General features: G+C 47.7%; 1 long non-coding RNA gene and 1 other non-coding gene across 2 annotated transcripts in view; one reads left to right on the forward strand and one right to left on the reverse strand.

The window, feature by feature from the left end:
* LOC123618271 (uncharacterized) overlaps positions 1 to 23,547 on the reverse strand; it is a 78,707-nt gene that overhangs the window by 34,441 nt on the left and 20,719 nt on the right. The window lies entirely within an intron of this gene.
* TRNAG-ACC (transfer RNA glycine (anticodon ACC)) lies at positions 19,755 to 19,827 on the forward strand. The gene has a single exon. It is a non-coding gene; the product is annotated as a tRNA-Gly (tRNA).

A 23,547-nucleotide genomic window follows, 5' to 3' on the forward strand; every position in this document is an offset into this window, starting at 1 on the left:
CTCTGCATGCTGTGATGGTGCAGAGTCTGGGGAGCCAAAATATATAGATGTTCCCATCCCACGTGTCCCCATCCTGTGTCAGGTCCCAGCTTTTTCCCAACCAGGGCCCTGGCCTTACCATAGCAGACTTGCCTCAGCTGAGCATTATTCATCTTTGAATCTCCATACTATTAAATCCTGACCTTGATCATAAGCTTTTTCTGCTCTCCCTCTGCAGGAAATAAAGGCTTATTTGTAAAACACCCAAAGCCCCTTCACATTTAGTTTTTGTTTTTTAAGTGCCCTCAACTTGTTATGATCTCTCTGAAGGGTCAGTATAACTTATGTAACTTGAAACAACCAGTTAATTCCACTGTCTTTGTATGCATTGTCCCCTGTGCTTTTCAAATACCTGAATCACTGCATGGCCAGGGGGTTCCCTCCACTAGGACACCCTTCCGAGTCATTACCAATCAAAGTTTTAGCAACTGAGCTGCCACCTTATACCAGGTACTATCGTGCCTCACATACCCCGGGGATGGGGTCTTCGTTGACAGCTGGGCAGCAAGTGATCCAGTAAATAAATGCATCGTAGCTCCTGTGCCAGTTTTGGTCCTTCAGGAAGCAGTCACCATGGAGTAAAGAGTACAAAATACTGGGAGATAATGTCTGTGAAAGATGAAGGGAAAAGAACAGGATTCGGCCTTCTGATTGTGATGCAAACCTGACAAAGCCTCTGTCCCACTGGCTGAGAGCTGCCTGGGGAAAGTGTGGCTACCCAAGAGTGCTGCCGCAAGAGGGGGTCCGCTAACTGCACTCCTGGCAGCTTGTTATGGGTTGAACTATGTCTCCAAACCACCCCCTCCAATAAAGAAAGACATGTTGAAGTCCTAACCCCTGGGACTCCCTGAATATGACCTTATCTGTAAATAGTATTGTTGAGGATGTAATTAGTTAAGAGGTCATGTTGGAGTAAGGCGGTCCCCTAGTCCAATATGATTAGTGTTCTTATAAGAAGGCCATGTGAACACAGAGACACACAGGGAGAATACCTCTGTAAAGACAGAGTGTTAGAGTCAGGCATCAACAAGCCAAGGAATGCCTGAGGCTACCGGAAGCTAGGAGAGAAGCACGGAGCAGAGCCTTCCCTAGCACCTTCAGAGGGGCATGGCCCTGCCAATTCCTTGATTTCAGACTTCTAGCTTCCAGAACTGTGAAAAAATTAATTACTTTGTTATGACAGCCTTAGGAAACTCATACACAGCTGAATAGCAAGTTATCTTTCGAAGAGGGAGCTGAGTGGTGCACCTCTATGGTTGGCACAAATCTTAAACTGGCTCCAGAGCTCACATTCTTTACCTTCCTTGGGGGGCCCATGAACTGGGAAGAGCCTGGAGAGGCTCAAGACCCCACGCTTTCCTTTGGAAGGCCTCCCACCACCACCTCCCCTCCACACTGGTCCTCTGCTGTGTGCACTCAAAGACTGGGGTGATGGAGACTTGGGGCAGCCCCCCACCCAGAAAAGAGAGGCAAGGCTCTAAGAGGCCTGAGCCCCTTCTAGGCCACAGCAGCTCATCTGACCTTATCATTTAGTGGCCCCATCATTTAGGTGACAGGGAAGGAGCTTGATCTGCCACTTCTCACTTTGGAGCTTCCTTCTCCTGTGAGGCTGGCCCCCAGTCCTTCTGAAACTAGAGACACTCATGGAGGGGGGCAGGGGCTGCAGAGGGCACTCCCTTCCAGGCCCAGCACCTCTAGGGAAGAGCTTGCTACAGCCTCTGACAGACTACACACATGTATATTTGGGGGGATGGGGTATAGGATTTTCATAAGGTTTTCAAATATATCTCTGACCAACCCTCCAAAGGTAGGAACCCCTGGTTTATTCCAAATCTTCCTCTCGACCAGCATCTCTTCTCAGCTCTACACTGGGCTCACTGACTTCCTCCCCTCTCCACAGCCCCAGAGATCTGCCCTCTGATGACACCGTGGGGCCAGGTTCCATCTTTCTCCAAAGAAGACTGGCCTGGTACCCCTAGAGGTCTCCACAGACGAAACTCCAGCCACTTGAGACCTCAGGGGGCCAGAAGTGCCAAGTAACTGAAACGGGTGAAACGGGCAGCCTTTGAAACTGGAAAAGTCTTGAGCTGCCTTTGGGGATAGTTTTAAGAAGTGGAGGAGGAAACCCGTGTCCTGAGTTCCCACCCTGTGCCAGACCTGGTGTGAGTCCTTTGCCTTCTGAGGTCACATTGTTACTGGCTCCATTTTGTACATCAGACGTCATGGGCTTAGAGAGAAGGCAATGGCCCAAGGCCACCCAGTTTCAGAGTGGTAAGGTTGGACCTGACCCAGATCTCCTGCTTGCTAGCTTGACAGCATGCTGCCCTCTCTGAAATCATCCACATGGAGAAAAGGATGGAACTCTGCAATGATTCATCTCCCAACCTGACTGAAAGAGAATCACGTTTTTCATACAGTTCTTTAGAGGGACATGCCAGACTTATTTTTCTGGTGTCGGCAAAAATTGTGAGAAAGACTTTGACACCAGCATTAAAGATTACTGGGTGTCTTGTCTAGAGTCTTCTTCCAGGTTACCCTCTCATTTTACTATCCTTGAGATAGACTACAACTCTCTAAGTAGTGGAAAATTGATAATAATGCAAATTCTTTTTTCCCCAGAAATGCAAATGAATTGCATCCGTTGGAATGCAACTGATGATTTCCCCGTGGATAGACCAATTTTCTAAATATTTTTACATACATCAGCACTCTTATAACCTGTATATGTGAGGTTCTCTTAGTTCTCCTTTGAACCAGTTGTGCCATTTTCCTGGTTCCCTCATGAATTAATGGGTTAACTGACGCATGTTCACTACATATTTGTAAGTGGCTGGGAAATTCATACTTACTGGGTGACTTTGGCTCTTAATGCAAATCTGCTACTCATCACCTAAAGCGTGAGAAGTTGCACGAGGCTGGGCTTTGTGTTGAACTAGCTATTTCACATCTCTTCCAGAGTTCATACAGAGACACTCTTTCTTGTTGTTGTTCTTCTCTTTATTTTTATTACTATTTCCTGTCTTCTTGATATTTATCCTTGTGTGGATCATAAGAAGAGCCCTGAGTACAAATCTACCTGTCCTTTAGTGGAAAAGCATGTGTGCTCGCCAAGGCCACACGGGAGACATTTATTGACACTGTCACCTCTCTGTTTACTCTCACTCCAAGGACAGACTGTAACCCAGCAGGATGGGAAGGGGCAGGAGGTTCAGGCTCTTTCTTACACACTTGGGCTCTGATAACAGGAAAGGCTGTTGGAGGCTCCAGTACTGATAACCTCCTGGGCCAGCATGAGCCAGACAGGCTGGGAGCTGGCGGGGAGCAGGCAGCTCTGACCAGGCTGAGGATCCACCAGCGTCTGAAAGATGATGCCGTTGGTCCCTATTTGTCCCCTGCAGAGACCCAGCCTGAGCCGAGCCCCAGAGCAGGAAGGAAGTCATCCTGAAAGGCAACGTTCAGGATGGTTCCCCACAGCTGTCGTCTCCAAAGCTCTTTGATCTCATACCATTATTGGTTAAAAATAATCTAAGCATGCTGTTTCAAATATGTGTGCACTTTATTTCTAAATATTATATTTGTTTATCTCTATATTAAATAGCAATAAAGCTTAATGACTTTTTTGTTATAAAAAAAAATGCCTATAAAGAGAAGTTCTTCCTGCAGCCCAGAGATTGTCTTGCACCCTGACTTCGAGTCCACCCCATCCCGGAGTGTGTCAGTCTTCACAGCACAGGAGAGAGTAGAACTCATAAGGCGCTTAGAGCCTGGCTCTACCACTGATGACTTCAGACAAGCTGCATCTCCTCTCTGACCTGAGTTCCTCCATCTGTTCAAAATCAAGATTATAGGACCTGTCACTGTCATGCCTCCCTTACAGTCTTAACATAAACACCAGCTTGTGTGAAAAATTCGAAGTCCTATAATTATCTGCTGTGAGGTGTCATTTCCAGGAGCCTGAAATGCTGGCGCTTTTTGTTTTTGTTTTTTTAACAGTAGACAAAGCCTTTCAGCCGGAATGAAAGTTCAGGTCTAAACAAGGAATTACCCCCTGAGGGTAACACCTGGACAGTATAAACTCGCCAGGGCAAAGCCACACTAAATTACCGCCATCAGATCCTCTTCCAAGAGGGAGGGAATCCTGGAGGGGCAAAGCGATGTAATCAGGGCCCCAAAGTAAATGTTGCTGACTTCCCTTCTTTGCCTCCAAAGAGAGCTAAAACTTCACAGTGACAGTATTTGCTAAAAGTAATCACAGGAACTACTACTTACCTAGCACTCAGGATTCCTAAGTGCCTTACATGTGCTCGTTTTTGAACTGACACCAGGGGTAAAGCATGATTGTCCCACTTGACAGATGGGGAGCCCGAGACTAAGAGACACTCAGTAAGTTGACCAGAGTCACCTGGCTGCCAAGTCTCAGAGCCAGGTCCTCTGACCCCAAGGCCACCTCCACCATGGCGCCCCAGCACGCCATGCAGCCTGCCTCCCCGGGCGCCTCCATCTTTGGTGAGCCAGGGATGACGCCGTCTGTCAGTTCAGACTCTCCCTTAGGGAGGGAGAGGGGGGCCAAGTGGGCCACCAGCAGCTGTGGAAAGCCCCTAGGACCAGGGAAGGCCCCAGCAGCCCCACGGCTGGCACATCCACGTTCACAGCCGCTTCCAAGCTTGCAGCGGCGGGGAGGGTGGCATCTAAACTCACCCAGACTCCCGGACACTGTTTCATCGACCTCTCAGACTAAGGCCCACAGAGGCGATCCGCCCCCTTGGGAACTCCCGTGGTTGGCTGGTGGGTGAGATATGGCAGAAGCCGCTGTGTTTGTCAGAAGCACTGGCCTCGAAATCAGTCTGAGATTTAAATCCCAGCCCTGCCACTTATTCACTGTGCCTTTCTGTCCAAACCGCTTTATCTCCGGGAGCCCTGGTTTCCCTATCAGTACGATAATGCATTGCAAATCATCATTTATTCATCCAACGAATATTAGGTTGAAACATATGAACTTGTTGATTTTTAACCTTTTTTTTTTAACTCCCCAAAACAGCCATTTCATGTGGTTCAACTCTAGTATTTCTTGAGTGCTACATTAGTCAGAGTTCTACAGAGAAACAGAGAAGCAGAACCAACAGGTTTAAGAGAGAATTAGAGAGAGGGCGTGTGTGTGCTTTTAAGGAACTGGTAAATTCCCCATATTTTAAGGGGCTGGCAAATCTGAAATCTGTAGGGCAGGCCAGAAGACTGGAAATTCAGGTGAGAACTGACACTGCAGACTTGTCTGAATTTTGCAGGACAGCAGGTGGAAGGAAGTCAGGCAGGGTTTCACTGTGACAGTCTTAAGGAGAACTCTTTCTTCAGGAAACCTCAGTCTTTGCTCTTAAGGCCATTCCCTGATGGGATGAGGCCCACCTACACATTATGGAGGGTCACCCACTTTACTTAGAGTCAATCAACTGTAAATATGAATCATAGCTACACGTCCCTTCACAGCAACATCTAGACTAGTGTTTGACCAAATAGCCAGACACCATGGCCTAGCCAGGCTGAGATAAAATTAACTTTGCAAGTGCCAGCTAGGTACGAGGCTCTGCTGTAGGTGCGTGGGGTACGTGAGTGAATAAAACTGACCAAGGAGCCTGGCGCAGGGAGCTTACATTCTAGTTGAGAGACAGAAGGGCAATCACCAGCACAATACATAAATAACTGCATTGATGTGAAGAGGGAAAAAAGCAGGCGAAGGCGGATGCGCGTCCCGGGGGCTGGTAGGCACGCCCCACAGAGCGGTCAGGGGAGGCAGGCCTCCCTGAGGGCCACGGCGGGAAGGCACGAGGGGCCAGCCACGCCAGAGCGCTCTGGGCAGAGGGACCGGTCGGCGTGGAGATGTGAAGGCCGGATCGTGCCTGGTGTGTTCTGGAACTGAGAGGAGGCCAGTGCAGCAGGAGCGGAGTGAGCGAGGGGGAGACTGACAGGGAGGGAGTTCAGAGAGGTCCTGGTGGGCCTCGTAGGTCATTGTCAAGTGAGAAAACCAGGGTTAAATCAGAGACATATACATGTCATGTGCCCAGGCTGGATGGAGTCTGGCAGAAGATAGGTGACGTGGGTCCTTGGGTGCAGGCCAGTGAACTCCGGGGCCTCCCCACCACTCTCCTCCCCACCTCTTGGATTCTGTGTCCTGGACTCCAGTTTTACCCACTTCGTTCCTAAACAGGGATTTGGGGAGCCAGTGGACCACCATGACAGCCTGGAAGTCCACCAGCAGCTGACGGATACGTGAGAGAGCCAAGACCCATCCTGGAAGGAGGCCAGAAATACCCTGGGTGGGCCAGGCTGAGAAGGGGCTGGTCCGAGACACACAGACCCCTTCCCCCACTGGCATCCCAGCCCTGACCTGCCTGCCCAGGCGGCCAGCAGCCCCAGCCAGCTCTGTCCCGGGCTTTGTTCCTGAGTCTCCAAGGCCCCTCTTCCTGCCAAACAAAGCCCCCAGCCCCCGCCTGCCGCCCAACAGGCACCTGGGGCCTCCGGGCCTGGGAATCAAAGCCTGTTTTGCAAAGGAGGCCCTGTGTTTGGAGAAACACCCATCCCCTGCTGCCCAACCCTTCAAAGAGCTCGCATTGTTCTGTGCTGAGAAGGCGCCTCCTGACGTGAGGGCAGGGCTGGGGCTGACGCGGGTGGACCTCTGATCTCAGGCCAGGCCCCCCACACCACTCAGGGGGGATGCAGGGGCCAAGCCAGGCGTGGTCTGTCTCATGGCACCATGCCCCCTCCCGCCCTCTGCCCACCTGAGCCCCTGTCCCTTGTGTCCTCACTGAGGCCAGGACCAGTTGGCCCAGGCCCTTCCACCTGTCCAGATGACAACGTGGGCCGAAGGGGCATCAGGACAAGAACTGAGGTGCCAGGAGTGTGCCAAGGCGAGCGTGTCAGAGACTGTGTGAAAGATGCCTTCGTTTCACAGATTGCGAGATCGAGGCCAGAGAGGAGAAGGAACTGGACCTGGAGCCCAGCTCGAGCTGGGGCAAGACTGGACTTCACACCCTTGGTAATGAGAGGTCCAGGCCAAATCACGGGCCTTCTGACCCAAAGCCCACTGTTCTCTTTTAAAAGAAATATTTCGTATACACTTTTTATTCCCCCCATGTTGTTTTCATTGCAACTTAACTTCAGGTAAAAGTAAACTTTACTTTAGATAAATCTTAACAGAGAGTGGAGGCCACAGAGCTAGCAGTGGGGCCTAGAAGTGTCCTGGTCACTCACTCAGCCCTTGGAGTCACTCTCCTGCCCCTGCTTTCCTTCTCCTGCCATCATCACACAGCCCAGAGGTGGCCTTGGGGCCTCTTAGCCTTACTCCTGTTGTACTGAGGTCTCTCAAGGCATAGAGAGGTTGTCATCTACCCAAGGTCATACAGGAAACTAGGAGCAAGCCACAACTCAGAACCCCATCCCAGGGGCTATTTCCATACTCTGTTTTCCTCCAACTGCACTCTTAAAGCTGTGGCATCCCAGGTCCCTTTGCCACAACATCCCCAGCACCAACATTTATTGTGTGGTCCAAGATACTGACCAAGATCAAGGGCTCTGCAATCAGACAGACTTGCGGCCCACTCTGAACGTCAGTTTCCTCCTCTGTCAAATAGGACTGATGGCAGCCCACAACCTGAGAGGCTATTGTGAAGATTAAATTGGGGGCAAAGGATAAAAAGTCCTTAGTGAACAATAAATAATAAACACTCAATAACTGTTATCAGGATAATTATTATTACTCCTACCTTCACTCTTTGGAGCAGCGGGGAAAGAGGGGGCCAGGGTAAGGTGTGGCACTGTCTCTTTGTGTGAGCTCTTCCTGAAGCAAACAGCAACAGCCTCTTCCTGCCAGGCTAAAGCGAAAGGGAAGGGCCAGGCAGGGAAGAGGGGGGTGAGTGTTACAGAGACTTCTGAGCTCCAGCCTGGGATTCTCGCATTTCACCTACTTGGCCTTCTGAGCCCTGAGCATGATCTTTTGACAGGCAGGATATTGCTGTCCTGGTCATCTTCATTAAGTATCTAACGACCATAGAGGTCACTTCCAGCCCCAGATTCCTGGAAAATTCCACCAGACTGTTTGGGGCAGCAGTGTGGCAGAGTAGAAACTGTGGTGACACCTTGAGCAAGCAGCCACTTAACTTCTGAGACTTGCTTGAGAGACTGGCAAGAATGGCAGTTAAGAGCTCCAGTCCCAGCCCTATCATTTGCTAATCCTGTGATGAGCTTGGGCAAGTCTCTCAACCTCTGTGGGGCTCAAGTGTTCTTCTATGGCGCAAGGATAAAAATATCTTAGCAAAGTATGATTTAGGATACTCTAGGTGCCGTATTTCCTGGACCCTAAATGGTGCAAGGTGACATTACCCAAAATTATACAAAATGCCCACCGTAGTGTGTGGCTTCTGATGGATGCTAAACAAATTCTAACTCCCCTTTGGAATGAGCAGAGTTTAGATTCTTTAGAAGTTGTGTCAATGGGCAAGTCATTTCAGCTATTTGTTAGGTGATTCCTCATCTATAAACTGGAACTAAACATAACTTCCTTACAATATTAATAATAACAGCTGCTATTTGTTGATTACATACGACGTGCCAGACATTCTCTGTGCTAGGTAATTTTCGTGTATTAACTTGTCATGTTTGCAACGAGTCCATAAAGAGGTATGCTGATCCCCATTCTACAGATGGGGAAACTAAGGATGGGCACAGCTGGGCATTCAGCCCGACATCAGAGCCCTGCTTTTCACCGCCACACACACACACACACACACACACCGCCTACCACTCAGCACCCACAGGAGGGGTCAAAGAGGGGCTTGTGTACAAAGTAACACATGGCATCTACCAACGCTAGTGCTCTTCCAGCCTTGCTAAGAACCAGATCAAGTACTGGGGGACAGAGCTGGAGATACAAGTATCACGAAGGATTTTTTAACATTTGCTTTTTACATTATAGAAGATTGGCAAGTGGAATATTCATACAATGCAATACCACACAAATAGTAAAATCTAAAGATGTCTTAGAAGAATTTGCAATGACATGGAGAGACATCCATGATACTATGTGACAAGAAAAACAAAGCCAGTTCCCAAACAATGTACCTTGACTGATACTGACATGCGATTGCTTAGAAGAATGCCTGGAATGATCTATATGGCAGGTTATTAACACCAGTGCTTATGGCTGGCCGGCAGGATGGCGTGGAGTTGTTATTTTTTTCTTTTTGATCAACCATATTTTCTAATTATTTTTCTAGCATCAACAAGTATTTCTTTGGTAATTTAAAAATATTCACAAATGTAGTGGGGAGGGTATAGCTCAAGCAGTAGAGAGCATGCTTAGCATGCATGAGGTCCTGGGCTCAATCCCCAGTACCTCCTCTAAAAAAAATTAAAATAAAAAAACCTAACTACCTCCCTCCACCAAAAAAACAAAACAAAACAAAAACAAAAACAAAAAACAAAAAAAACCAACAAACAAAACAAAACAAAAAATATTCACAAATGTAAGAATAGTGACTTAGGTCTACCAGTTTTTAAAAGATTGAGTTTTGTGCTATAACATTCATTTATTCACTCAATAAATATTCAAGTATTTACTATGTGTCAGGTACTAAGCACCAATCTAAGTTCTGTTCAGTAGCAAGTCAGTCCAGAACAAATTTGCTATGAAGGAGAGGATGGTGGGAGGCACTTGGAAAAGGGGCACGGAACACACATGGAGACCAGCCTCATGCTTTAAAGGACACATGCCTTCCTTTTGACAGCCCAGCAAGCCTGCGCTTTTCCCTCCATGGTGATGTAGCTACATGTGTATTCAAGGGACTCAAACCTCCCTCCTGAATGACTCACTGAGAGGGAGATACAAGAGCTCATACCACATGTGAAATGACCGAGAACAAACATCTGTTGAGGATCTGTCACCATGCTAGGGAACTCCATGTCACCCAGTCAATGAATCCTCCCAACTACCTTGCAGATGAGGACGCTGAGGCTCAGAGAAGTCAAATTGCTTCTCCCGGTGACCCAGCTAGTCAGGGAGTGAGCTGGGATTTGAATCCAGCACCTTCGAACTGAGACTCCATCACCCTTCTACTGAAGGACCCACTGTGTCCTGCCATCTCCTTCACCATCATCAGTGATCTGGAGCATCACATGCTGGGCACCCTGCTAAGGGCGCTGTCTCAAGATATTCATGGTCTCATTCACTCTTCCCCTGAGGTGGAGGCAGGAGGCAGGTGGCATTAACCAATGGGGAATCCCAGGCTCAGACAGGTTAGTCACACAGCTCTGGAATGGTGGAGATGAGATTCAGTCTGTCCTGCTGGGTTCCAGAGCTGTGGTCCTCAACAGCCCCTCATCCTATCCTAGGTTAGACTCCTCTGAACAACATGGAGCACCTTGGGGTGGCATTAGTGAACACAAACAAGTGTTAGCTTTTCTTTTCCCTTGCTTTTTACAACACTCAGGGAGCCTGTGTAATGTGGAACGATAAAGAAAGTAGAGGAGTACAGGAAAATGGAAGATGTAGGAGGAACATTTGACAGTTTGTCAAGCTGTCAGAATCAACACCTTGTTCTTCTATAGTAACTATAATTCAGTTTCTGAAAAATGAGCACGGAAGCCTGGCAGGGAAAGAGAATGGAGAAAAAGCATGAAATCAAGTTCCTGGAGGTAGAATTGAAGGATGAAAATGCTTGACCTGGAGGAAAGTGGTTTTGATCATTCAACTAACAAATATGTGTACAGCTTCTCCTCTCGGGCAAGCTTTGTACAAGGTGCTGAGGACACAGAAACCAACAGGACAAGACGTGGCCTCTGTTCCCTTAGAAACATGAAATGGGTAGGGGATGGTCATGGTCTCTGCCTGCAAATATCTGAACAGGTGCCAGGGAAGAGAGAATGGCCTTGTTCTCACTGTATTCTCTGACAGCCTTTCCTTAGTGCATGTACATGGAGAGAGAGAGAGAGAGAGAGGAAGAGAAAACTCGCTCTTGTGTTTCTTCTCATGAGGGCACTAATCCCATCACAAGGGACCCATCCTCATGACCTCATCTAACCCTAATTACCTCCCAAAGGCCCCATCTCCAAACACCATCACACTGGGGATTGGGGCTTCAACACATGAATTTGGGGGGGGCACCAACTTTCAGACCATAACAGGGGTCTCAGCATGAACAGGGCAGCTGCCCTAGCTCATTGCAGAAAGCCCTTCTATACTTAGTTCTGTGCTTCTGTGGAAGTTGATGGCCATGCAGACCCTGTGCTGAGGGCCAGGTGTAACTCAGGCAGCTGAACTTGGGCAGGGCAAGGAGTTGGGAACCAGACAGAACACCTGGGTGGTTCACTCATCACTCCTCTCTGCCCTAGGAGTAGAGATGCAAAGATGAGCAAAACCACTACTTGATAAGACAACCCTGGACAAGGCACTTGCCTTCTTGTAGTCTCAACTTCTTCATCTGAAAAAGAGGGTGTGATGGCACCACACACTCACAAAGTTATTGGGAAATGGGGATGAAGTAAGAAGATGTGTGTTAATGCTCAGCACAGAGCTTGACACATCAGCACCCAGTGGATGTGAGCTGCCATTGATGATTACTAATAATAACTATAGCAAGCACCTGCCATGGGGTTTCAGCCAGGGTGGGGAACATACAGGAACACAGATGGGGAGATTATAGTATAGGAGTCTCTCTACCTCAGAGGTGTCCTCTCCTGGAGTAGGAGTCAGGGAAGGCTTCTTGGTGGAAAGGATATTTTGAGCTGAAACAGGAAGAAAGACTGAAGAACTTGAGGAGTTTTGGGCCAGGTTATTATGAACCAAAGGATAAAAAACAACAACAACAACAACAACAACAACAACAACAACAACAACAACAACAAAACACAGGCTGTTGGGTTAACCGGAAAAAGAAAATGGCTCAGGTGACCATATACATACGTTCACTCAGTAACCTGCTCAGTCATTCACCATTTCCCACAACACAGTCATAATGGCTTCAGCTCCAAAGTCACAACTCAAACATCCCACCATCTGACCATAGCCTGCACTCTTGCACCACATGTACTGCACAGGTCCCCTCCAATTGTTCTTCATCACACTGGCATCTCCAGCCACTGGTCCTCTACTTTCTTCCAGCCCATCACCCCTGTTCTTCCTCTTGTCTTTCTTCTCCCCACTGCCTGCCCAAGTGGCAACCACTTTTCTACTGTTTCTATGAGCTCGACTATTTTGTTTTGTTTTATTCCATGTTTAGATTCCACATATAAGGGATATCTGCAGCATGTGTCTTTCTCTGACTTACTTCATTTAGTATAATACCCTCAAGGACCATCCATGTTGTCACAAATGGCAGGAGGTCCCTTTTTCACAGCTGAATAATATTCCATTTATTCCATCTTCTTTTTCCATTCATCCATTGATGGACACTTAAGTTGTTTCCATATCTTGGTTATTGTGAAGGGTACTGCAGTGAACATGGGAGTGCAGATATCTCTTTGAGATGCTGTTTCCATTTCCTTCAGATATATACCCAGAAGTGGGATTGCTGAATCATATGGTAGTTCTATTTTTAATTTTTTGAGGAACCTCCAGATTATTTTTCATAGTGGCTGCACCAACTTACATTCCCATCAACAGTAAACAAGAGGTCCCTTTTCTCCACTTCCTCGCCAGCACTTGTTATCTCATTTATTTGGTGATGGACATTCTAACAGGTGTGATTCATGTCCTTTATTACAGCTCAGAGTTGAGGTCTAACATTTCAATAACAGTCTTGCAAATGCCATGAATTCTCTTGCTTCTCTATCTTTAGATCTCACTGGTTGAGCAAACCTTCCCCTATTTGCCTCCTATGGTTTCCTATGTCCAGCACCAAACACTGCTGAGAACTGCACACCACAGGGCAGAGGGCTTCCCCATAACTCCAGAACACTCACTTCAAATGGACCTTGGGCACTGCCCATAACAAGCCACCCACCAATGGCCACTTCACACCTTCACCATCCTCCTCAAACCTGCTTCTTCATTCTCAGTGGTAACTCCACCCTTCTACTTGACAGAGATAGAAAACACTATCCCTTATCTACACACACACACAGACACACATGCAACCCTCCACCCACACTCTTCCCTTCCCCTTCTATATCAACACAGGAGCTGATATTCTTATCAAAGGCCAGTTCTCCACCTGGATTTTGGTGCCCTGCCTTCCACCTTTCTTGGAAACCTTGTATTTTTTATTATGCTTTCTTTTTCCTGGATTTTCTAACTCTACTTCTCCATCACACCTTTCCTGTTAGCCTTTAAACACAGTCAAATCACCTTGTTAAACAAAAACAAAAGCCAGCTCCCTCAATCTCACTTCTTCTCCGGCAACCACCCTCTGCCTTTCTTACCTCCACTGCTGATCTCCTCGAAGGAGCTATCTGCACTCTGTCTCCACAACCTCAGCTCCACCCATCTTTTCTGACAGCTTTAGTGAGGTACAACTGATGTACAATAAACTGCACATGTAGAAAGTATACAATTTGATAAATTTCACCATATTTCTACACCCATGTAACCACTACTAGAATGAAGATAATGAACATCTCCATCACCATCACCACCACCCCTAGTCTCTTTGTGTCCTTTACAACCTTCCTGCTCTATCACTCCCTGAAAATGCTCTTGATAAAGGTATTAGTGAGCCGCATCTCACCATATCCAATGAAAAATGGTAACTGTTCCTTAGACATCTCAGAAATACCTCAAATACAACTCATCCAAAACCGGACTCATGGGCTTCTCCCCTCCCCTCCAAAACTGGCTCCTCTTCTGGTAGCAATATTCAAGTGCTAGTGGGAGCCAAGAGTCTAGGTGTATTCTTGGTACACATGAGCAATGATGCACCAAGTACCACCCATTTCATATCTTCAATTATCTCTGTCCCCTCCTCTCCATCTTTATCATCACCACCTTAGCCCCAAACCCCTTCATGAGTCCTGCATCATTGCAGGGTCTCCCAACCGAATCTATGTTGGTGAACACACTTCACCTCCTAGCTGCAGCCTGAGGTATCTTTTTGGAGAGCAAGGATGATATAGACAAAGACTAAAACCACCAACACGATCTACAAGGCCTGCAAGGTCTGGCCTTCCCTCTTGTCTCCAGCCCCACCTTACCCCATACTCACTCAGTCCCTGAGCTCTCACCACGCTGGCCTCTTTTTAGTTCCTTTAATTTACTGGGATTCCCCTATCACAGGGTTTTGCACATGTTGTTTCTTGACCAGAATGCTCTTCCTGCTCATGCTTCTGACCTTGGCTCAAGCATCATTTGCTCAGAGAAGCCCTCCTTGACTTCCCCAAAATGGTTGAATGATCTTGTCACATCTTCACTTAGCACTCTGTACATCTCTGTGTAGTATGTGCCATGTACTTGATTAACTGTATGGCTATCTGTTTCCCTTACAATATGATTTCCCTTACTAAGTTCCTAGGCAAGGGGAGTGGGTCTGTCTGTGCTCACCATGGTTTCCTCAATGCTTGACCTGGCGGACCTAGTCTTCAGCATAAATAGGTGTTAAATTAATGAGCGTAGAGTGAGTATCTACTGCATGCCACACTCTTCTGTACATTTCTTTAAGCCTCACAACAGTCTTGCAAGTGGGTATTTTACTCTTTATAGATGAGGTCATCGAGGCTCAAAGAAGCTAAGAAACTGAGCCGTGGTCCCACAGTGGGAAGTGACTGAGCCTGAGCAGGAACCAGGTTGGTCTGACTCTAAGCCAGAGTTCTCGTCAGTTTCCCCAGCTGCCTGGGAGGTGAGGAAACACTCTCATGTCTCATCCCACACTCGCCTGTGCATACCAGGTGCTCTGCAGCCCGATCTCAGCTTATCTTCAGAATCAGTACATGCAGTGGGTGTTCTATCCTTTTCCAAAGGCAGTAATTGAGGTACAGAAAGGTTATGTGCAGAGCCCCAGTTACTCAGCAAAATAGCAAACCTGGGCTTGTAACCCAGGGTATCAGGGCCCTTTTTGCCACACCAGACACGACAGAACAGATAAGTGAAAGCACAGCCAGAGGGGATATCCTTCAACCGCCCACTGAAGACTCAGCTGGCTTCTGGGCCTCTTCTTTGGTTCACACTTGCCGACTTGAGTCATCTGGGCTTTGAAAAATACACATGCCTAGAACTGCTCTGTTGACCCAAGGCCCCAGCATCAAAGAGTCTCCAACCAAGGCAGGAAGCAAGGGTAGGAGCCAAGCCATATCCCTAGTGCCCACTCAAGGAAGCCGGTGTCAATCAAGATGGGAGGTGGCAGTATAATCCTGGAACTGACCTCCCACCTCCACTGAAAAATTAACTGCAGTCTCAGGTAGCTTTTCAAGGACAGCCTGTGTCAGTCATCAGCCTCCCTCCAGGGCACTGTGTGGAAGCACAAGGTGGGTGGAGCCCTCGCTGACAGTGCTAGGTGCCCACAGACTGTGGACAGAATCAGCCAGTTTCCAGCTGGAGGACAACCAAGAGCCCCCGGGCACTGGAGCTGCTGGAGCCTGAGCCTCCCTGCCCGCCCTCTTGTAGGCGGGAGTCAGCTGCAGCAGCTTGTGCTTAGGGTGGGGCTCCTAGGAAGTCTGCCCTTGCCCGCAGAGTGACAAAACCATCATGTGAGTGGTGGGATGAACATTCCACCCACCGGGGTCTCTGTCCATGGAGGACCCACGAGTGCCACCATGGTTTCCTTTGCTCACGCCTTAATTCAAGAGGGAACCAAACAGACCAATGCTTCTCAAATTACTTACAACATATCTCAGATCTTTTTGTATTACCACACTTGGAGGTCAAAGCAGTGTCAAGACAGAAAACAAGGTCTCCCTCTCAGGAAACTATATTCAATAGTTTGTAATAACCTATAGTGGAAAAGAATTAATATATATGTATAACTGAATCACTATACTGTACACCAGAAACTAACACAACATTGTAAATCAACTATACTTCAATTTAAAACACACACACACAAAAGCAAATTGCTGCAAAATGTTTCTAAATGCTTACTCAGAACGTTGGTACTTAACTCACAATGGACTGGTAACAAAAAGAGTTTGCAGACCAGCACAGTCCATGGACCACACTTTGAGTAGCACTGGAACAGAGAACCTGTTACAGGCTAAGATCTGGAGGAGGGTAGAGGGGAGACCTAAGAATGAGAAAGACCCTGTCTGCTGCCCTGGAGGCGCACAGGCTACAGAGAAGGACACCTGGGTTCACGTTCTTCCATATCAGATACTAGTATAACCTTTGGCAACACATTTCTGTTTGCTGAAGCTCGGTTTCTTTATCTGGAAAATGGTGGGGGAGGAGGGTACCTAGTATAGAAAATATCTATTGTTTCTTTCCGCCCAGTGTCTGGCATCTGACTTCCCTTCAGGTTTGGGTGGGCTGAGTACATAACCTTGGCTTCAGGGCTGGGTGCATAACTTAAGTGTGACCAGTTAGTTAGCAGGTTCAATGCCCTGACCACATGATTGGTCCAGAGATGGGCACATCCCCAAACTGAGCCACTGAAAATCTATCTTGGATCCCTTGCTGGCTGTGTTCGGGAAGAAATGCTCTTTTCATGCTTGGTTGCTAAGCACAGGGAAAGCCTTTCTAAAAATGAAGCCAATGCAGAAGAAAGCTGAGCAAAAGCTAGAGAGAAGCCATAGTGTCATAATGCCTGGATTCAGGTGAGTTTCCATCATCTCCTCCTCTCCTTCTCCTGGTCACTGTCCTTGGTCAGACTTCATTGACTTTCCTTCCCTTCTCTGACCTCCCTGCTGACATGCATACAGGACAGGAAAGGTCAGAGAATGCATTTGGGTCAAGAGGCAGGGGCCAGCTATGTGACTTCGGATAAGCCACTTCATGTCTCTGGACCTTGGTCCTCTCATCTGTCAAATGGGGAGGCTGACTGTCTCAGACTCTCAAAGTTCTCTCAAGGACTTGGCATACTCGTGAGCCAATGTGATCTAGAAGCTTAAAGTGCTGAGCATTTACCCAGGACTCCCGCTGGCGTTTTACTCATTTCCTGGAGGCCATGTGCCATGTGCAGGTGGATAGAGTGTAGATACAGGGCTTTGTCAAAAAGATCTGATCTCTGCTTATTAGCTGTGTGACACTGTGCATGTCTGTGGTTCAGCCTAAGACCTTGTTTCCCCCATTTATAAAATGGGATAATAACAGTACCTACTCTCACAGTCTGACTGTGAGAGAAGAGTGATAATGTAGGCGAAGCACACGGCACATAGAAGGTGCTTTAAAAGTGGACTTTATAAATTTTTTTGAATGGGAAGCAATTAGGTTTATTTATTTTTAGAGGAGGTACTGGGGATAGAACCCAAGACCTTGTGCATGCTAAGCATGCACTCTACCACTTGAGCTATACCCTCCCCCCTGCCCAAAGTTTTTTAAGGACGCCAAATGTAGGTGAAACCTAGCTGACTAATAATGCTCAGGAAAGGTTCTGGTGTGTTCGGGGTAGTGTTCCTCTTTTGATGCTTCCTGAACAAGACATGTCCTAGAGATGTTATTAAGTCCTACCTGAGACACAGCATCCTCTTGATAACCTCTCTTTCCCCTGCTCTGCTCTGATCCAATCAGGTACTAAACCCTGTCCATTCAAACTCTGCAACCAGGTCATCTCCTCCTGTCCATCTTCCCCTTCCCTCTGCCCTGCTGCACAGCCTCCACCCTGTATCCCTTATGTCTCATTCACCACCTCTCCCCTGTAGCACATTGTGGGGACTGGCAGGAGCTTTCAGGAGCCACCCCCTAAGTTCAGAAAAACCCCATGACTTCCCATTGCTTAACAAATAAAAAGCAGGAGTCTCTAGAAGGGACTGTGGGTCCCCCACAAACTCTTCTCAGCTATCCTTTCTACAACAGGTGCTATTGGTACCCCATCCGTATCCCCTTAGCCCAAACTCAAAGTCACCTACAGATTTGGTGAAGGGTTCCTGTCCACACTGGTGGTTCCTACCTCAAGCACACCCACACTTCTTTGCCCAGAAGCCTTCTGTGGCAGCAAGAGCGGGCTCACCCACCTGGACAGGAGTGTGGGACTGATCAGATTTGGTGGACAAATACCCCAGATTCCTCGTCCCTCGGTTGGACAAGGTGTGTTCTACACAGTCTCTCAAAGGGTCCCCAGTGGGACTGAGCCCCAGTTACCTAAAGGGTAACTTGTTCATCTTTTACTGGTTTTTCTCTCTGTCTCTCTTTCCCCAATCCTTCATGTCCTAGGCTTTCTGGGGACATCCTCTCAAAGTACTTACACCTAAATTGTTGATTCAGCATCAGCTTTGGAGGGTACCCAAATATGGACGCTTTCAAAGCTCAAGTCCCACCACACCCTTTCATGCACCCTTAACTTTAGCCAACTTAAACTATAAACTAGATGCCCCAAACATTCGCCCTCCCGTGTTTCTCTTCTTTCTGTCCCTGTTACCTAGAAGCCCTTCTTGCTTTCACATCTGTCATCTCCTATCTATTTTTCAAGAACCAGCTCAGGTTTCACTGATCTCATGATAAGCACAAAGAGTGATTGCTCAACCCTTTGAACTCTCAAGCAGTCCCTCAGTCCCCTTGGTATGCTCTTTGTCCTCTAGGTTTCTTGACCTAGTAGAGTCTACTGACAATCTCCCAGCCCCTCCCCCCTGGCCCCCCACCGCCCACTTTTGTTCAATGGCTTACTCCCACGGCCACAACTAGACCTTATCATCACCCAGAACTGCCCAGGCTCTGGGATCTTAAACTCCAGAGTCCCCAGAGTGACCAGACACTTCTCACTCTCTTGCTTCAGAGGCATCTGCTCTATGAGGTTATCAAGATCTCCAATCTCCTCTTCTGTGTCTCTCGGCCCCTCCAAGCCACACCTACCCTACCAATCCCTTGGGTCTTTCCCCAAACCCGCCAGTCCCTTGGCCCCTTCCAATCCTCGAATTGTACCAAACCCAGCTCTGGGTCAGTTCACTCATTAGCCTTTTTTGGCTCCCTCTCCACCAGCGGCCTGAGAAGTACGAAGTGTTTAAGGGCACCCACAGGAATGACCAGGACTGGAATCTTGGCTCCACTACATGCTTATTGTGTAACCTTGGGCAAATTACGTAAGTTCTTGGTCTGCAGGCTCCTCATCCATAAAAGAGAAAAATAATAAAACATACCACTCAGGTGAAAGGTTCAATTTTAAAATGCCAGGGACACGGCAAACCCTCACTAACTGGTTAAATGTTTGCATTGCTTTTAGCACCCACATCAGCTTCATCGGGTTGGGGAATTAAATGATGTAACACATGGAAGGCACTTAGAACCATGTCGGGCACAGGGCAGGCACTCCATAATGTTGGCTGCTATTATTATTACTGAATTGGTTTCTTGGACTACCATTATAAATCACCACAACTGGGTGGCTTCAGACAGCAGCAATGTATAGTCTCATAGCACTGGAGGGCAGAAGTCTGAGTGTAAGGTGCCTTCAGGGTTGGCTGTTTCTGAGTCTCTGCCAGAGGATCCATTCCTGCCTCGCTCCTTGCTGCTGGTGGCTGCCAGCAGTCCTCGGTGTTTCTTGGTTTGGGGATATATAACTTCACTCTCTGCCTCTGCATTCATATGGCCTTCCTTTCTGGGTCTCAGTCTCATATCTCTCTCTGACTTTCTCTTTTAAAGATACTTGTCCTTGCGGGGTGGGTATAGCTCAGTGGTAGAGCGCATGCTTACCATGCATGAGGTCCCGGTTTCAATCCCCAGTGCCTCCATTAAAAAAAAATTTTAAAAGATACCTGTCATTGTGTTCATGTTTACATTCACAGACTCCAAAGTTTAGGACTTGGACACATCATCTCAGGGGCCAGCTCTCAGAATTCTACAGTGATCATAACAAAGAGTTTCAGGGGAGGGGAAGCCAGATTGCAAAGAATTAAGGGATGGGGAGGGAAAGAAGAGAAAAAAGATTATTTCAAAAAAGACAAAGGGAAGATAAAGAAATGTGGATAATTACTGACAAGAGATTTGGTTAAGAAGAAATGCAAATAGAGAGAGAGAGCTGGACGGGAACTAAGTAGGAGAGAAAGTGTTGTGCACATTTTTAAATATGGTAGAAAATGGATTCTCTTGAGGGGGAAAGGATAATAGAGAAAGATACCTTGAAAGATATCCTTGAAGATATAGGAAAGAGAGAAGAGGAGCAGTGGAGCAAGGTGCAGGCCCCAGAGCAGACACCTTCAAAAAACTCAGGGCGAAGGGGATGACCCAGTAAAACTGGGGATGGGTCAGCCACAGACTGACAGTGACCACAGAACAAGTTGGAACAGACATAGCATTGGAAGAGAAAAGGCCAAGCCAAGGAGCCACCAAAGACAAGAGAAAACATAACCAAAGAGCCCTCTGGAAGAGCCGGAGACTTAAAAGGGCTGAGTCACAGATCATCTGCTAGGCAGTTGACAAAGCACTTTCTCCAGTTTTCCATCTGAAGCTCTGACTACTGCTGGAGGGCAGGCGGAATTATGGTGCCCCATGGGTGGAGAAAGAAACTGAGGCCCAGAAGGCCTGGGGGTTACTGAAGGACACACACGTAGTTGGGACTACCGAAGGACACACAGAGCCCCCAGGGAGGGGCCAGGGAGCCCAGGAAGGGCTGGGGCATCCTCCGTCTGAACACAGGAGGAGACCTCGCTGAGGTCCAGAAGCGGGCACTCTTTTATACAGTTGCTCACGCTCCCCTTTTTGCACTCTCCACCTTGGGCTGCTTCTTTCTGGTTTTCTACCTTTTGAATTTTCCTCAAGAGCCTTTCCCGAGTACCTCTTCTTCCTCCAACCCTTTACAAATCCCAAACTGGATTCACCTTGCTCCCCGCAAAACTGTCTCCTCCTTTTGTGTGTCCTCCTTGGTGGCTGGCACCACCAGCCACAAATCAAACTCTGCCTCTCCCCAACATCCTGCCAATCACCAGGCGTTGTGTCTTCTTCCCTCTAAATACCTCATGAGCCTGCTCACTCTCTCCTTCCCCCAGCCTGCGAGCCCTGTCTTACCTGAACCCTGCAACAGGTTCCCACCAGATCTCCCTGACTCTTGGCCTCCCCAGCCCATCCTCCAAGCTGCTATACCCTGATCTTCCTGAATCATAAAGATGATGTTCTTGCCCACACGTTTAAAGATCTCTGCTGGCTTCAACTCTCAGTTGGGTCAAGCACTGACTAGCATTCAAAGCCCTTCATGATCGAGCCCCTGCCAGGTTCTCCAGCCTCATTAACCCTGAGCATATTCCCACCCTCCAGCCACACCTACGATTTGCCATTTCTCAAATGCTCCCCATGTTTGTCTAGGTTATTCCTACTGCCTGGAAGGTCTTTCTCCTTCCCACCACCGTCTGCCTAAAGCCAGCTCAGTTATCTGCTCCTGTAAGAAGCTCTCTGTGGAGTTAAACCCTCCACACGCACTTTTCCCCACTTCTCACGCTATACAGTGACTGTTTCCCTGCCTGTCTACCCACTAGAGGGGACAGAAATTCCCAGGTTGCCAGGGTGGAGTTCAGGAACGGACACACAGTCTGCATGCAGTTCCTGTCTGCGGGACTGTGCTGAGTTGTCCAGTGCGCACCAATCTACCATAGTTTGTACTTCACTTCCTCGCTGCTCCGTTATTGCCACTCTTCTCCATGACACAGAGTCAGCTCAAAACATCTTTAGACAAATAAGCTTTTTTCCCCCTTTCCATTATTTACATGGAATAGAGTCCACAAACTACTGTTACTTGGCCCAAGTTTATACTTAAGTGCGTGGCTTTTAATAGGCATTGCCAGATGGTTCTCTAGAAAGACTGTGTTGTTTCACATCACTGCTGTGTGTGTGCATGAATCCCTGCACCACCCCCAGCGCTGGGATTTGTGGTTTTCATTCATATTTGCCATGACAGAGGGTAGGGACTGTGGAGTGGAGGTGGGGTCTAGTCCAGGCTGCGGGGTTCAAGGAGAACTTCCTAAAGGAGCTGACACCTAACTTGGACACAACCAGCTGATGTTCCCTCTTGCCTTGCTTCCATAACATCCTGGCCTGCACTGGGCTTCCCAGTCTTACCTCCACCAGTCTTCATCCATCTCCTGCCGTGAGGCTCCCAAGTCCCAGAGGCAGTAAATACAACAGCTCAAGGGGAGTAGATGTTTTTTCCATCTCACAAATGAGAAAACCGAGGCTCACAGGGACTACACGGCTAGTGAGGGGTGGTACTGGAACTTGAACCAAGCCCTATGTGACTGTCCCCGGGCCAGTGCTCTACCAGCTACTCGCACTGAGAAGGAAGAAAAAAGACATTTCCTGGGAAGACTAGATGCCATGCCCCAACAGAAGCCACTGTTCATCTACCACTCCATTCACAACAACCCGGCAAGGTAAGAAATACCAGCTCAGTCTACAAAGGAGGAAAGTGAAACCCAAAGAGTCTAGATGACCTTTCCAAGGTTACACAGTGGAACAAGCACAGGGGGGCCCTGAACGTCCAGGAACATAGACTCTTCCCCTCGATGGAGGGCTTCCCCCCAACCCCAACCTTCCTGCCACACTCATCTCAAAGGGAACACACCAGTTCAACAGTGTTATGGGTTGAATTGTGTATCTCCCCAGATTCATATGTTCATATGTTCCTCCCTCCATACCTTAGAATGTGACCTTATTTGGAGATAAGGTCTTTACAGAGGTAATCAAGTTTAATGAAGTCAATGGTGTGGGCCTTAATTCAATATGACTGGTGTCCCTATAAAAAGGGGAAATCTGGACACAGAGACAGACACTCACAGAGAGAAGATGATGTGAAGACACATCAGGAGCAACTAGACAAGGAACACCAAAGGCTACCAGGAGCTAAGAAACAGGCCTGGAACAGAGCCTTCCTACAACCCTGAGAAGGACTCAACCCTGCCAACACCTTAATTTCAGACTTCTAGCCTCCAGAACTGTGAAACAACAAGTTTTAGGGTTTTTTTTTCTTTTTAAGCAACTCAGTTTATGGGTTTTTTTGTTTTTTGAACTCATGATCTTTGTGATTTTTAAACATTCTCATGTTTTTATTATTATTACATATTTTTATTAGAGAAAACTTCGAGAGGATTAGACACTATAAAGAAGAAAAATTAAAAACACATGTCCTCTTTGGAGAATTCTTGGGTGTGGGGGGGTGGCAGGGGTAACCACATGCCCTTTTATTGCACTGTTAACCCCCTCGTCTGTTTCTGTTTTTTTCCCTTGCAGTTACTGGAATCTCACTTGCAAGGCTGCTGTGATGCTTGACTGAGACTGCGTGGTTCTAAGCACAGGGTAGAGCACCCAGTCCAGTGCTATAAACGGTAGATATTGTGCATATTTATACAGACATTGAATAAAATTGGAGTCATGCTGTTTTATAACTTCCCCTTTTCACTTACCAGCATGTCTTGAGTGCTTCCTCATATCTTTAATAGCCTTCAAGAGCGTGAGATTTAATTTCT

The sequence above is a fragment of the Camelus bactrianus genome, chromosome 13 (genome assembly GCF_048773025.1).
Source record: "Camelus bactrianus isolate YW-2024 breed Bactrian camel chromosome 13, ASM4877302v1, whole genome shotgun sequence".
NCBI lineage: Eukaryota > Metazoa > Chordata > Mammalia > Artiodactyla > Camelidae > Camelus > Camelus bactrianus.